This window comes from Castor canadensis, chromosome 3, assembly GCF_047511655.1.
Source record: "Castor canadensis chromosome 3, mCasCan1.hap1v2, whole genome shotgun sequence".
NCBI classification, from domain to species: domain Eukaryota; kingdom Metazoa; phylum Chordata; class Mammalia; order Rodentia; family Castoridae; genus Castor; species Castor canadensis.
Genome location: NC_133388.1, coordinates 199,678,435 through 199,693,579, shown reverse-complemented (window position 1 = coordinate 199,693,579; position 15,145 = coordinate 199,678,435).

Genomic DNA, 15,145 nt, shown 5'->3' with positions numbered 1-15,145 from the left:
GGCCATCCTGACAATGTCTTCCTTCCAGAGCCACTTCTCCCCTAAGCAGACCAATACTGTCCTTCAACAACTTAGCCTCTGCCTCTAGTCTAGGGGCGGGGCTTCTGGGGTTCCCTGAGCCATCAGGGACATTCACTTTTCCAGTGTCCTTCCTGACAACAGTAATCACACTGGTCCCATCTTAGTTCTACTCTAAGGTGAAGCCATTCCAGGGGCACTGACTGCTGTCCACAGGGATTGCCTCTTCCTCTGCCATGGCCTGCATGCCAGGACCCACCGACAGTTTGGCTAGAGCCACAGCAAGGAGGTCCACCTTCCTCTTCCTCTTTCTATCTGCCTCCCATTTATCCTCTTGATCTTGATTGACAAAGATTTCTGTGGGCACCTCCAGAAGCTGGCTGGCATTCATGCCAGAAAACCCCTCAAACTTTTGTAATTTTCACCTTATGTCCCCCTGTGCCTGGCTGACAAAGGCTGCATTAATCATCATCTGGTTTTTGGCACCTCTAGATTGAAAGGGGTGTATAGGTGAAAGGCCTCACATAGCCACTCATAAAACTGGCTGGAGCTCTCATATGATGATCTTCCAGCCACTTTAGAGCCACCAAGTTTATACAGCATAGCTCCTCAGTATTAAATAGTCAGAAGAAGATATCAGCAGTCTGTTCAGGTGGGATTATGAGTTTGGATGATGGACTGCATTAGATCAATTAGAGCCTGAGGCTTTTCCATGAAGGAGGGTGTATGGTGCTTCCAATTTAGGAGGTTCTGTGGTGGTAAACGCTAGTAGATGAATGTCTGCCTTCCTCCTTGTATCTGACCATGTTGGTCATAATACATTGGGCCCTGGACCTCTTTCAGAGGCATCTGCAGGGCAGTGGGTCCAGGGGGAGAGGCTAGGCCCACATTGGGACTGTTCAAATGTTCCTGGTTGAACATAGGAGCCAGTTTCACAGGGAGATGTGGAGCGAGGACTGGTGGGCTCAGAGTGAGCATGAGGTTCATGGGGCCTGAGAAACGTGGGGTTGTTGCAATCTCAAGGATTCCTGGGCCTGGCCTTGTAAGCATATTTTCTGCTGGGGATTCCCCATCTGATGCTTCTTCCCCTTCTGAGGGTGGAGGCAAAGGTGCAGGAGGCAGTGGCAAAGGCAGGTACAGTGGCACATATGGGGATGGGGTCTCCTCAAGGTCCCCTGCTAATATGGGTTTTTCTGGCTTTTTACATTTTTCTCTGCACTTGGAAGCTGCTGCTACCCTGGCTACCATGACCCTATATGCTTCCTCTAGGTGGGAGCTTTAACCACGTGGGCCAACTGAGGACTGCATCCTGTCAGCAATCAATATAAGGAAACTAATCTGGATGTTCAGGCTCCCCTACAACCACTTCAAAAGTTCTATTGACTGTGACCTTATCTAATGACTCCTCCAGGAGTCATCCTACACCAAAAGCAGGCCAATCTATTTCACAGAAGGTCATAAGCTTGCCAGGAGTCAGCTTGACTCCATAATCTCCATTAAATCCCTTTTTAAAATTCTTAATCATGCGACCTAGGGGGGTGTTCTTACTCTGACTTCCTCCCATTCCTGCCATTGCCAGACAAGACAGAGACAGAAACAGAAGGGATGAGGGTTGTGGAGAATAGGTAAGGATCCTTCTTCCTGGCACACAGGGGAAAACAAATAACACCACTCGCTTTGTCCTTCTCTGGCCACTCCCCTCGTGAGGATGTAGGCACCTCTTAGCCATAGTGCATCCATATAAACCCCAGACTAAAGCCCCAAATGGGACATACATAGACTATATGAGGATCACCATGGAACTGGGTATTGAGACTCCTCACTTATTTATAGCTGAGCCACATCTCAGGCTCGCACTTTCACACACTCTCACACAGCATAGTACTTCCAGCCCACTCCCTGAACCTAAGAGACACAGTTTCACACCAAAAAGGGGTTACTTGGGCATCTCTAAGAGTCGATCAGACTCCCTCTCTGCCTCCTAAGGCAGGCCTAAATTCAAACCTAGGTTCTTACCACTCTGAGGAACAGGACTCCTAAGTTGATTCCCAAGTCTTTCCAGGTTCCTTTATTTAACCGAAACTCACCTCCTTAATTCACCAGGAGAGAGGATCCCTCCCCTCAGATCAACGTGTCTGATGACCCCTGGCAGGTGTGGCCCTCTCGGTGGGCCAGTGACAAAGAGGTGAAAACACTGCCTCTGAATCCCAGACACAAGCCCTCAGAATGTTGTAGGATGGCTCAGACAGAGAGACAGGGCACTGAAGCTTTCAGGAACCAAGTTTATTACACAGGCTGGCAGTGACTCAGTGGATTTGCATTGAAAGGCTGAGCCCCAAGAATAAAAAGGACTTTCCTTATATACCATTTAGAGCAGATTACAGAAATGGAGGGTACAGCTTGTACCATACATAGTCACATAATATTTCATTGGCCATTTTAACCTCTGGAGCAAAGTGATCCTTCTCTGGTCTCACCCCAAGTGCTATGTGACATTCCTCAAATCTGTTTTTGTTGTTGTTTCACTGTTGCATTCATTATCTCTCATTAACTCTCATTATCTCCCTTCCCCTCCCTGCTTTCCTGCCACAGTAAAAACTGTGTATGTGCCAGAAATCACATATCACAGGGAGACCTTCCAGCCACAAGGACAGGCAGTTACCATTTCTAAAATTTGACCCCTCTGAGTGTGCCTGGTTTACTAGACACCTGATCTTGCAAGACCACCACTAGAGTCTGGTTTCTGCTGTACTTTGCATGTCTCTGAGTTCATTCTTTGAGTCTGGACAGGTGAGCATATTTCTCACACTAGATAAGCAAATAGGTAAGAGGCTTGACTATCTCCTCATAAAAAAACACATACACATAGTCAGCAAGGTCATGTAAAGATGCTCACCATTACCTCTGTAATACAAACTAAAACCACACTAAGGAAAAAATGTTTTTTTAAAATAACACCACAATGAGGTACCATTCATACCCGTTAGATCTAAGGCAGGAGAGATAGGAGACAGGGAAATTATGTTTCTTGAATAAATATTAAAAGAATCATATTCAGGCATTGGAACAAAAAGTAAAAACTGAAAAACCAGAACAGCTAGCCCTCTCCCATCTCATTTTAGATGCTAAGTTACAAGAACAGGGAGACATGTTTGGTGTTGGTGGCTCACGCCTATAATCCTAGCTAAACAGGAGGCAAAGATCAGGAGGATCATGGTTTGCAGCCAGACTGAGCAACTAGTTTGCAAGACTCTATCTCAAAAAAACCCATCACAGCCAGACTCTGGTGGTTCATGCCTGTAATCCTAACTATTTGAGAGGCAAAGATCAAATGTATTGCAGTTCCAAACCAGCCCAGGGAAATAGTTCAAGAGACCCTATCTCAAAAAAACCTTCACAAAAATAGGAGTGACTTAAAGTGAAAGCCCTGAGTTCAAACTCCAGTACTGCCAAAAAAATTAAAAAAAAAAACCAGGGAGACATAAAGGAGCTATCTTCATCTGCCCTCCTCTTTAAAGATGTTAACAAGCTGCAAGGCTCCTTGAGCAGTAGAGGAAAGCAAAGAATGAAAGGCATGTCTGGCAAAGGGAAATGCTAAAACTCTCTATTATCCCTGTGTTTTGGGTGGACCTAGATGACATCACCATATTTTAGCACCCATCTTAGCTACCCAGATCTATTGTCTTAATGATTAGAGGTTGCTCGACATGATCACATGTATTTCCCCAGCTCAGAAAGTATAGGACTACAGATACAAAACACCAGTTTTGAGTCTTTACTCCCATTTTCTGCATGGGGAATAAGAAATGTTTTCCTCCCCCCGCCCCCCCCCCCCGCTTCTCCTTACTTTATCCTGTTCTACTCAAATAAATCCTTGCTAAAACTTTCATGTTGTGAAACTCCTTGTTGTGAAACACCTTTGAAATGCTTTTCGTGTGTGGATCTCAAGTGCCTTTGATTTTGTGTGGAAACTGGGAAGCTGAGGGAGCCCTCTCATCCCTCTTCCAGTATCAGAATAGCTGAAGTAAAACAGACTGTCTATACCATATGTTGGGATATGTGCAGGAATTGCATTAGCCCTCTGTGGTTCATAAAGTATAAAGCAGCACGGCTACTGTGGAGAATTGTTTGGAAATTCCCCTCAAATTTAAATATACAAGGCTGTAAGCGTGGTTTGGTAGAAAGGCTTAGATAACATGCACAAGGTGGGGAGTGGCCCAAGTAATGTATACACATGTAAGTAAATGCAAAAATGATAAAATAAAAATTTAAAAAATATGCACAAGGCTGTGGGTTCATCACTAGCACTGCAGAAACAAAAACAGTTTAAAGATACAGATGTCCTAGTGATGTAGGCTACTGACATGAACATGGACTCACTCATGTCAAGACGTGATAACGTCACAACATACCAACACATGAAGTGAGAACTTGAGGTCATACCCATCCAAACTGGGAACACCCATACACACGCAAGGATGTAACCAATCCTTCATGCTGCAGGACAGACTATGCCCAAGAAGCACAGGCCCAGTTGACACTATAAAAGCTGATCAGCTGGACTTAACCACCAGAGGTACTTCACCATATCCTCTGCACTCAAGCAGCGAATGCCAGCATCAAGGGACCATTCCTGTGTGCCTCTCCTTGCCAGCCTTCTCACCACTCTGGCAGGTGACCTCCCTCAGTCGTTTTTGATCTCCCATGTCACAGCAACGGTCCACCATGACCACCCACTACAGGTCAGACCCCTGGCTCCCAAGTCTGGTTACCATGGTCACCTTTACTCCCAACAACCTTACTGAGAACCCTAGTGCTCCTGGGAGATGCTGCCAGTGAGCTCTCCTCACTTTCATGAGAACCTGTTTTCGGTCAGTGATGCTTCCCCTAGGACCCCTTCTCCCTTTGGTGAGCCCTCTATAAATGTGTGAACTGAACTGTGGCTCTGGGTCCTCCTTCACATGTGTTGCTGTCCAAGTATGGTTGAACACCATGATTGAGTGCATGCTTTCACGGACCTGTTCACTACAGTTAGTGTCAGAGAAAGAAGAACCCATTATGGGACTATACCCTCCTCGGCAAAAAGTCACCCCATGCTGAAGTTCCTCTTGTCCCCACCCAGTACACCCTTGAACATCTCCTTAGTTGTAAATCCTTTTTCAGTTGTAAATTCCTTTGCAGATGTAAGTTCCCCAGACAAGGGAGTTTCTTCTTGGCTCAGACCTGAAAAATGGCACATGCGCAGTAACGGGGAGTCTGTCCTCAAGTAGTGCCCTCTACTTAGGACCTTATGAATATTGGCTGCATCTCATTCATTCAATTAAAGACCTGGAAATCAGCATAAGTGTTAATGGCACTGGTGCAGTCTGTGATCAGACTTCCAAATTCTTTGCCCCAGGTAGAAGGATCTATGGCAGGACATGTGGGTGTAAATGGAGTTTATTAAAAGTTAGGGAAGAGAAATACAACAGAAGCGTGGTGGGCCCAGGCGGAATCTGGAAGCCAGGACAGTGTGCTTTTGCTCTTCTTTTCCTTTACAACCTACGATGACCTGTGGGAAGGGGAGAACAAGGTGAATCCCAACAAATAATCAATGAGTGAGAACGGGAATGGGCGGTTCTGGAACCAGGTGAAGGCATGTCATTACCTTGGTTCCCCTGACCTTTGAGCCAGGGGGAGGAGCTGCAGACTCCTGTATCCACTTATGTTAATTCTCATCAAACTTGTCAATAACCCTAGCTCCTTCTGCAAAGGCAGCCCAGATTTACACCACCCCACCCCCATTTGTCCTTACAACCTATAAATTGTGCTTTGAACAAAATGGGGATTATGTGCCATATGATCAGAACCCACTGCCCTTTTGCAGTGCCTATTCTTTGCTTTTTCTTTCAGAGCAGTTTTTTTTAGATGGCATTGGGATTTGAACTCAGGGCCTCATGGTTGGTGCTCTGTCACTTGAGCCACTCCATCAGCTCCTTTTTTTCTTTCAGTAAAACTTTGCTACTGTTTTGGAATTTGTGTCTCTGTCCAGTTCTCTGGTAGATGCAAGGACTTTCTGGACCAGGGCCTCCTTGGAACACCCCCTGATAACACTAGGACCCAGAAATTCCAATCCTAGGTATTTCTTCATAAGCAGTGAAACCAATTATAACAGAAAGAACAAAGCAAAGTGCTGGTTGTTCAGGCCTGTAATCCTAGCTATAAAGGAGGCAGAGATCAGGAGGCTTGTGGCTAGAAGATGGCTGGAGCAAAAACTTTGCAAGATCTTATCTCAAAAATAACCAACACACAAAAGGGCTGGCAGAGTGGCTCAAGTGGTAGAGTGCCTTCCTAGGAAATGTGAGGACCTGAGTTCAAACCCCAGAGCTGGCCCCCCTAAAATTCATTTGTTATGTAGCCATAACTAGTGCTACAAACTTGGTGACATAACAGAAATTTATCTAACAGTTCTAGAGGCTAGAAGTCTGAAATCAATGTTGGCTGGACCATGTTCTTTCTGAAAACCAAAAGGCTCCTTCCCTGCCTCTTTCAACTTGTGGCCAGAGAATGTTTATAGTCACCTCTATCACTGCCCCCCTTACAACAGCAGAACCAAATGTCCGTCAACATAAGTGTTACATGCCAATGTGAAATTTGTGGGCCGGTGTCAAGGGTTCTAGCCTTCACAGGCCAGAGAACTGGCTCCTGTGGCAGTTGATTAATTGTGAGCCAAAGCTGGTATACAAAGTAGGGTTTATTAGAGAGAAAGGAAAGGCTACAGCTAGAGCAGTGCAGTGGGGCCTGGAAACCAGTGGCCCCAGGTGAAGGCTGGGGCTTTTATGGACATTTTAACTCTAGGTTTGGGTAAGGGTTAGGTGGGCTCTTTTCATTGGCCGAGGATTCACGGGCTTTCTTAGATGAGCTGGTCTGTTTGCCCCTTCTTGGGGTGGGGGAAACAATCTTGAGAGCATTTTGCTTATCAGCCCTGTGGCAGATCTATGAGACCCTGTGTCTCCTCTTCAGGGTTCAGGAATGCAGATTTATAACTTCTTCTTAGGAATCATAGTGCTCTCAATGGGGGATGGATACTCACTCATTTGCCCTTTAGGTCTCCAGACCCAACAAGTGCCCCCTCTGAGACAAGTACGCAACTGCTGTTGGGGAGAGGGGCAATGACTCATGTAGCTGCTTCATGCTGGCAATGGGGCAACGGGGCGGGGGAGGGTAGGGGTAGTGGTACTTGTCTCAGGGGTTGACCCATGTAATCTCCAGAGGCCCCCTATAGAACAGGATGGAGAGCTCATGCATAGGCAGAGGTCAATATTCTTTGCTAAGAGCTGAGAGAGAGCATTTATTATGCAAGGCCCAAATAGGATCATTAGAAGGAGCATAAAAAGGGGTTTGGCAAGGGGTGCATATCTAGGGATCCAGATTCTGCAAAGTCCTATAACTCTCAAGAAAGCTCTAAGCTGCTTTATGGTCTTGAGGAGTGGATTGGGTCAATCCATTCATGACTCAGGGAGTGAGTCTGTCCCTTTAAGACCATGCCTACGTAGGTGACCTGAGAGAGGCATAATTGAGACTTTTCCTTGGAGACTTTGTATCCCCGGGAGGCCAGAAAGTCACACTGGAGATGAGGGGCTCTGTGGCTCCAAACAGAAGTAAGTCATCAACATATTGAAGAAGGGTGGACTCTTGGTAGTGCCAACCTAGTAAGTCTCTGGTTGGGGCCTGTCCAAAAAGATGAGGGCTGTCTCTAAACCCTGTGGCAAACTGTCCAAGTTAGTTGTTGTGAAGTGTTAGTGGGGTCTGCAAAGGCAAACAGAGGCTGACTGTCAAGATGCAGAGGAATGCAAAAGAAAGCATCCTTTAAATCTAGTACAGAGTAATATTGGGGTTTTTGAGGGTATTTGAGCCAATAGAGTATAGGGATTGGGAACAATTGGGTGGAGGGGAATGACTTCTTCATTAATGAGCTGGAGGTGTTGAATCAATCTCCATTTGTTTGGCCCCTTGTGGATAGCAAGAATAGGAGTACTGTAGGGGCTGGAGAAACTAATTAGGAGCCCTTGTTTTGTTTTGTTTTCAAGAAATTTATGATAGGTAAAAGACCTCATCATCCCTTGGCTTGAGGGGATACTATTTTTTTTTCATTTTTCTTTTATTATTCATATGTGCATACAAGGATTGGTTCATTTCTCCCCACTGCCCCCACCCCCTCCCTTACCACCCACTCCGCCCCCTCCCTCTCCCCCCCCAATACCCAGCAGAAACTATTTTGCCCTTATTTCTAATCTTGTTGTAGAGAGAGTATAAGCAATAATAGGAAGGAACAAGAGTTTTTGCTGGTTGAGATAAGGATAGCTATACAGGGCATTGACTCACATTGATTTCCTGTGCGTGGGTGTTACCTTCTAGGTTAATTCTTTTTGATCTAACCTTTTCTCTAGTACCTGTTCCCCTTTTCTTATTGGCCTCAGTTGCTTTGAGGTATCTGCTTTAGTTTCTCTGCGTTAAGGGCAACAAATGCTAGCTAGTTTTTTAGGTGTCTTACCTATCCACATCCCTCCCTTGTGTGCTCTCGCTTTTATCAGAGGGGATACTATTTTTGATGTGGAAACTGTGAGGTATCTTTGAGTTTTATTTCAATTGGGAGGGCTGTTTTGACTCACCCTACTGTCATACCATCAGTTCACACTGTGGAATCTACTTGTTCCTGAAGAAGGAGGCAGCAGAGATAGCCACCTGGGTGGAGTAGAATTTGAGTCTTTAGTTGAGATAGTAAATCCCATCCCAGCAGGGGCACTGGAGTTTTAGGGACTATGAGAAAAGAGTGACAGAAGTAGAGGTCTCCCCAAGAGCAGGACAGAGGCTGAGTAAAATCGTGCTCTAGGGGCTGGCCAGATATGACCCGAATGATAACCTTGTCAATGACCAGGGACCAGGAGAGAATGGTAAGACAGAGAAATGGGCTCCACTCTATAGGAGGATGACCTTTCACTTCTCTACCATTCTTGCTACCTAAGGCTCCTCAACATTGATGCTAAGAATGGAGCCTGGACAGGAAGCCCCAAGACCCATCAATCCATAGGAGGTGGCACCCCACCTTCCATCTGGAGATGGGGGCAATTAGACCTCCAGTGGTTACCTTTGCAGAGAGGGCAAGGTCCCAGTGGGGGCCGGGGCTGTCTCCTGGACTGTCCCCCTTTTGGGCATTCTCTGTGGAAGTGCCTCTCCTGTCGACAATGGTAGCAAGCTCAAGGTATAAGCCCCAGTTGGGTGGGGCACTCCCTGAGAGCTGTGATGAGGTCATGGTGCCTTTTATCCTTTTCTTTCTTTTTAGTGATGTCCTGGTTATAGTATACAGACATGGCTAGTTGCATTAGTTGGTCCAGTGATTTTTTCCTCTTTAGCAACAGACTTTTGGGGTTTTCTATGGATATCTGGGGCTGACTGAGTTAGAAATTTATCTTTGAGGAGAACCTCTCCCACCTGTGACTCTGGGTCCACTGTGGTATGCTTTTGGATAGCGTCCTTAAGACACTGTAGAAAGATAAGGGGGTTTTATCAGAGCCTTGTTGTACTATAGTCACCTGGGACTAGTTTAGAGGTTTAACTTTGGCCCTTTTTTAGCCCTTTCACTATAAGATGGATGAAGTAGCATTGACGCCATTCATCCTTCTCACAATTTTGATCACAATGTGGATCTGAGAAGGGGACTGCCTATGCCCCTGTGGGCATAGGCATATTTATTCCCTCATTTCCAGGTGCCATGGGTATTGGGGCCCATTGTAGATGGAAATCGTCTCCAACCTGAGTGGCCTGTTGCTTTTCTAATAAGGAAAGGGTCTGGTCCAGTAGAAGCATAATGTCCTTCCATGCCAATTCAAAGGTTTGGATCACAGAGATAAAGGCCTAGATATATTGGTCTAGGGCATCAGTATAGCTACCCAGATCTTTTTAATCTCCCTTAGATCTGATAACTGGAAGGGGACATAGACTCACCCGCTTTCTACCACTGCCTGTTGAAGGGGAAACATCCATTAGGAGGTTCTGAACATTGGGGTGGCTTAGAAGGTAGGGCAGAGGGTGGAGCAGTATGGACTGTGGCCTTGTCATTGGTAAGGGGCTTTTCTGGTTCTCCTTCCCCATGTTTATCCTGTGGCTTACAAAGAATGGCCAGTGTTTGAGTAGCTACATAGCAAATATGGAGCCATTTTGAGTGGTCTCAGAGATAAAAGCTGTATATAGGGGGCCTCAGTCCACTTTTCCTCCCTTTTACAGAAAAGGTATAATTGGAGTATGGTATTATAGTTTAGGTAGCCCTCTGAAGGCCACTTGGTCACCCAAGGGATATTGAGGCCAGGCTCCAGTACAAAGAAAGATGAAGGCTTTTTTTCCTTGAGATTAACAGGGTCAAGATCCTTCTAATGTTTCAGTAGACAGGCCAGGGAGACTGCTTGGGTACTGAGGCCAAAAGACTGGAAGGGGCAGGTTCCATCTAGAAGAACTTGTCAGAATCCCCTTTAGTCAGCGTCCTGACAGGGGATCAGACCTAATGAGAGCAAGCGTCCCTGTCTCATGACTTCCTTCTGCCATCTGTGACCAGGACCAAAGGAAGTGCAGTAACTGGTGAGACTAGGCCACCTTACCATCGCAGTGAAAGGCAGAAAAAGGATCCTGCCTTTTAGCCAAGAGCAGGCAGCCTCTTTAACAAAGGGATACATCACCTGAAGAGGTGCCTGTAAAGTTAAAGAAGGGTACACAGTGGGAGTCCCAGGGCAATCACATGCCACAAGGCAACAACTAGTGTCAATATTTGGAGGAAAGTTTTTTATGCTGAGGCCAAAAGTATGAGAAGTCTAGAGACCACAGCAACGCCCATTTTTTGCTGTTCCCAGAAAGTTACATTAGTGCTTTTTGGGACCATGACCCTGAGATAAGAATTGGCTCCAAGGGCTGGGTTGGTGAGGCTCAGGCAGGCGTGAGGTGGGGCTGGGAGAGGGGCCTGTGCAAAGCATCACCACCCCCACACACACCCAGGCCTGCCCCTGCAGTCTGTTGCTCCTCCCCCTGTGTATGTGCACCTGCACGCATTTATATTTCCTCTCATCCTTTTTTGGGGGGGAGTGGTGGTGGGTCACAGTCACCACAGTGTATGGCTGGTGGCTTTGGATGCATACTGGGCCATCTCTATGGATTGCCTTAGCTATGGCAGGCGTTACTGTTGCACTCAGGGAGTCCACAGGGCGGGCCAGTGTCCCTGTGCACATGCACTCCTGTTTGTTTTCCCTCTTCCCCTTGTGGGGGCAGAGTTAAGGTGTGTGTGTGTGTGTGTATGTGTGTATGTGTGTGTGTGTGTGACGCAGTTGCAGGTTCCTGCGGATACTTTCATCTCCCCTGGCGCCCAGCAGCTGAGTTAAAGTTGGTGCAGATGGAGGGGCATGAAAAATTAGGTTTGGGAGTAACTTAAGAAAGTCATAAGGTACCATAGTATAAGTTTTCCATGGGAGGCCAGGGTCCCAGTAAGTACAGGGAGGGGAAGGCAGATAGAAGGACAAGACGGTGGGACCGGGGAGGGAGCATGTGGGTAAAAGTATGTCTGCTGCTTCTGGTGTGGACAGAAGGGGTGACCTGACATCCTAGGTGGGGGAGGGGGAACAGAGCCAAGAGACAAGACACATGCCTAGGGATTAACAATTAGGTGTGCTTTCAGGTCTTTCCCACTAAGTGGTACTGGAACACTGCCAGCCACACAAAATCTCCACTCTCAGGTCACTACTTCTGGCAGAAGGGGGTACTGGCAGGTGGGAAAAGAAGAAAAAGAACACCAGGTGCCAAAATCAATCAGGTCTTCCTCAACATAGCATAAGGCATACCCAAATAAACCCCAGGCTTGGTCTTGGTTCACAGGGAGGGAGTAAAAGCAACCCCAGAGCCAGAATTGCCATGAGGCCAAAGTTGGCTAAGAACTGTTGGTTTGATACTATGCTGGGAAAGCCCCTCAGGAAGATAGGAACAGAGAGAGACAGAGAAAGAGAGAGAGAGAGAGAGAGAGAGAGAGAGAGAGAGAGAGAGAAGCAACACAAGGAAGTCTGCTTTTGGCTAGTCCTCAGCAGAGGGTTTCCCCCAGCAGGAGTATCTAGCAGGGCGTCAGAGGCTCACAGCCACACCTTATGCATGCCCCTGCTAGTTTGGCACTCAAGTCATGCCGACCTTGGTCCAGGAGAGATGTCCCTTTGTGCAGTTGCCAAAATGTTACATGCCAATGTGAAGTGTTGCAGGCCGGTGTCGAGGGTCCTTGCCTTCACAGGCCAGAGAACTGGCTCGTGAGGCAGCTGGTTGACTTGTAAGCCAAAGTCGGTGTACCAAGTAGGGTTTATTAGAGAGAAAGGAAAGGCTACAGCTAGAGCAGTGCAGTGGAGCCCAGAAACTGGTACTCTCTGCTCAGGTGAAGGCTGGGGCTTTTATGGATGTTTTAACTCTGGGTTTTCGTAAGGATGAGGTGGGCTTGTTTCATTGGCCATGGATTCGTGGGCTTTCTTAGATGAGCTGGTCTGTTTGCCCCTTATTGTGGGGGAGGGACAATCTTAAGAGCATTTTGCTCATCAGCCCTCTGGCAGATCTATGAGACTCTGTATCTCCTCTTCAGGATGCAGAAATGCAGATTTACTTTACAACTCCTTCTCAGGATGCAGGAATCATAGCCCTCCACGGGGGATGGTATACTCACTCATCTGCCCTTTAGGTCTCCATAGCCAACAGGAGAATGGGAAGGTGGCTGAGTAACATTATCCAGTATCTCTCCTCATAGACATACCCTATTGCACAGCTATTGTCACACCAAACTCCTTGCTAAACTGCTGAGGAAGTTAGTGCTGACAGCAAAGTAGATTTGATTCCATCAACTGGTTGCCACAGGTGAGTTCAGATCCTCGGCCCCCACAATGCAATCCTGTGCAGACTTTAAGATAATTAAGAGCTGCTGCAAGAAGCTGCAGGCAGTAGGCCAGCCGACGCCAACTGCATCACAATATAAATGAGCCCTGAGGCCTAGCTGAGCACTGGTATCAGCCACAGCTCCGTCTAGGAAAACACAGCAGTGTGAGTAAGTGATAGGACCCTGCCACCAGCAAACCCAGAGCACAGCATTGCAGTCTCTGAGCTGAAGGAAAAGCACAAGTATAGAGAACAGAGTGTGGGTTGCTGGGGACTTGGCAGAAGGAAGATGCTACAAGTGAAGTGGGAACTGAGTGGGAATGGGGAGTTGAGAGTCCAGATCCCAGGAGACCCTCACTGAAGCCTGTAATCAGATCTTCAAGACCCATCCCCCATGCTAGGAAAGTAGCTCAAGGCGATGAGTAGCCACCATGCTACTGAGTTAAGCCTCCAACTAGGCTGTCATCTACTGGACTAAAGAATTCAGATGTTTTTTAATTGATTTTTATTTTTTTTAGGGAGGAAAGGCAGCTGCTCTGGAGACTAATTGAAAATTCTGACTTTCATTTATTTGTTTGCTTTTGTTGCTTATTTTCATTCATTCATTAATTGATTTTTTTTTTTTGGTGGGACTGGGGTTTGAACTCAGGCTTCAGGCTTGCAATACAGGTGCTCATAAAGCAGGTGCTCTATCAGTTGAGCCATGCCTCTAGCCCCAATATTCAACCTTAAACCACATCATCTACTTCCCTCTCCTTCCATCCTTTCCCATTCATCAACAATTAGAATAGCTTTCATATTTTCTTTGATCTGTATTCCTCATTCACAATCCTTCTCTGTTACCTACTCAGAGCTGGTATTTACATTGCTAGATCATTTTTGTTTGTGTCTATTTTCCTTCTTTTCTGTCCTTTCTTCCTCAATACCTCATTAACTGGATCATCTCTACTTAGTTTAGTTTTTCTCGTTACCCTTCTGTTAACCTTAGCTACCTTCCAGCATTATAACACCATAACCGTGTATTATTCATTAGCATTATCCCCTATCTCTTTCCCATTAACACCCTATTAACAAAAGTATTTCTAGATCATGAGGTGTCACCTTTGCTCCTTTTTATTAGGGATCACAGTAATCGTGTGGTGGGGTGTCTATCAATGTGATTAGCTCTGCAGCTAAGACTCCTCTCCTTGAGGGAAGCATAAGAATCGACTCCGTGTCTTAAGCACTGTGGCTGAATGTTTGACTATTGAGCCATCACCCTAGTCTATACATGAGAAAATACACCACAACTCAGCCACTGCCCAGTCTTATCTAAACATTGTGAAGACACCAACTGAAAGGCCAGAGGACACGGAAACCTCCAACCAAAACTGACCTCAGATGCAAAAATCTCAATGTAGCAACACAAGTAATATGACAAGAAAATAAGGAACACGTCTGTTTTAAAATCCAACAGCATCACAATAAATGACTTGAACAACAGTGAAGTGAATGAAATTTTAAACAATGAACATAAAAGAACAATAAGAATGATTAATGAAATTAAAGAGAAGGTGGGAGCCTTCTTACAGGTGGCGGCTCACCCCTGTAATCCTAGCTTCTTGGGAGACTGAGATCAGGAGGATGGAGGTTGGAGGCAAGCCCAGGCAAATAGTTGAGACTCCATCTCCAAAATAGCCACAGTGAAATGGACTCTGTTCAAGCAATAGAGCACCTGTTTTGCAAGCAAAAAGCCCTGACTTCAAACCCCAGTCCCACAAAAAGCAAAATAAAAGCCTGCATCTTTGTGGCTTTATCTCTTTTAAAACATCTGAAGTAAAAAGGCAAAGAGTCCTGTTTTGAGGGATCTTGTCTGGGGTGCATGGTAGACCACTCCATCCAAAAGGGGGCAAAGTCAGGACCCTGGGTTTAGGTTTGTAGACAACTTCTATCCAAGAATTAGAGATCCTGGAGCTTGATTGAGCTCTCTTGTAATCAGTATGTAGGTTTAGTCTGAAGAGATTTCAAGCTTAGATAAGATGTTGCATGAATGGCACATCTTCTCTCAGACTCATTCATGGGTGACCAGGGTTGCCAGCTCCACACAGTTGTTCTGTCTCTTGTCCTCTCAGTCTGGAGCAGCCCCTTCAGGCCCTGGGCCTTGGGGCCCTGGTGTTGGATGGTCACAGCAGTTTGAGAGTCTCCTTAATCATCAAGTCGCTCATCAAAG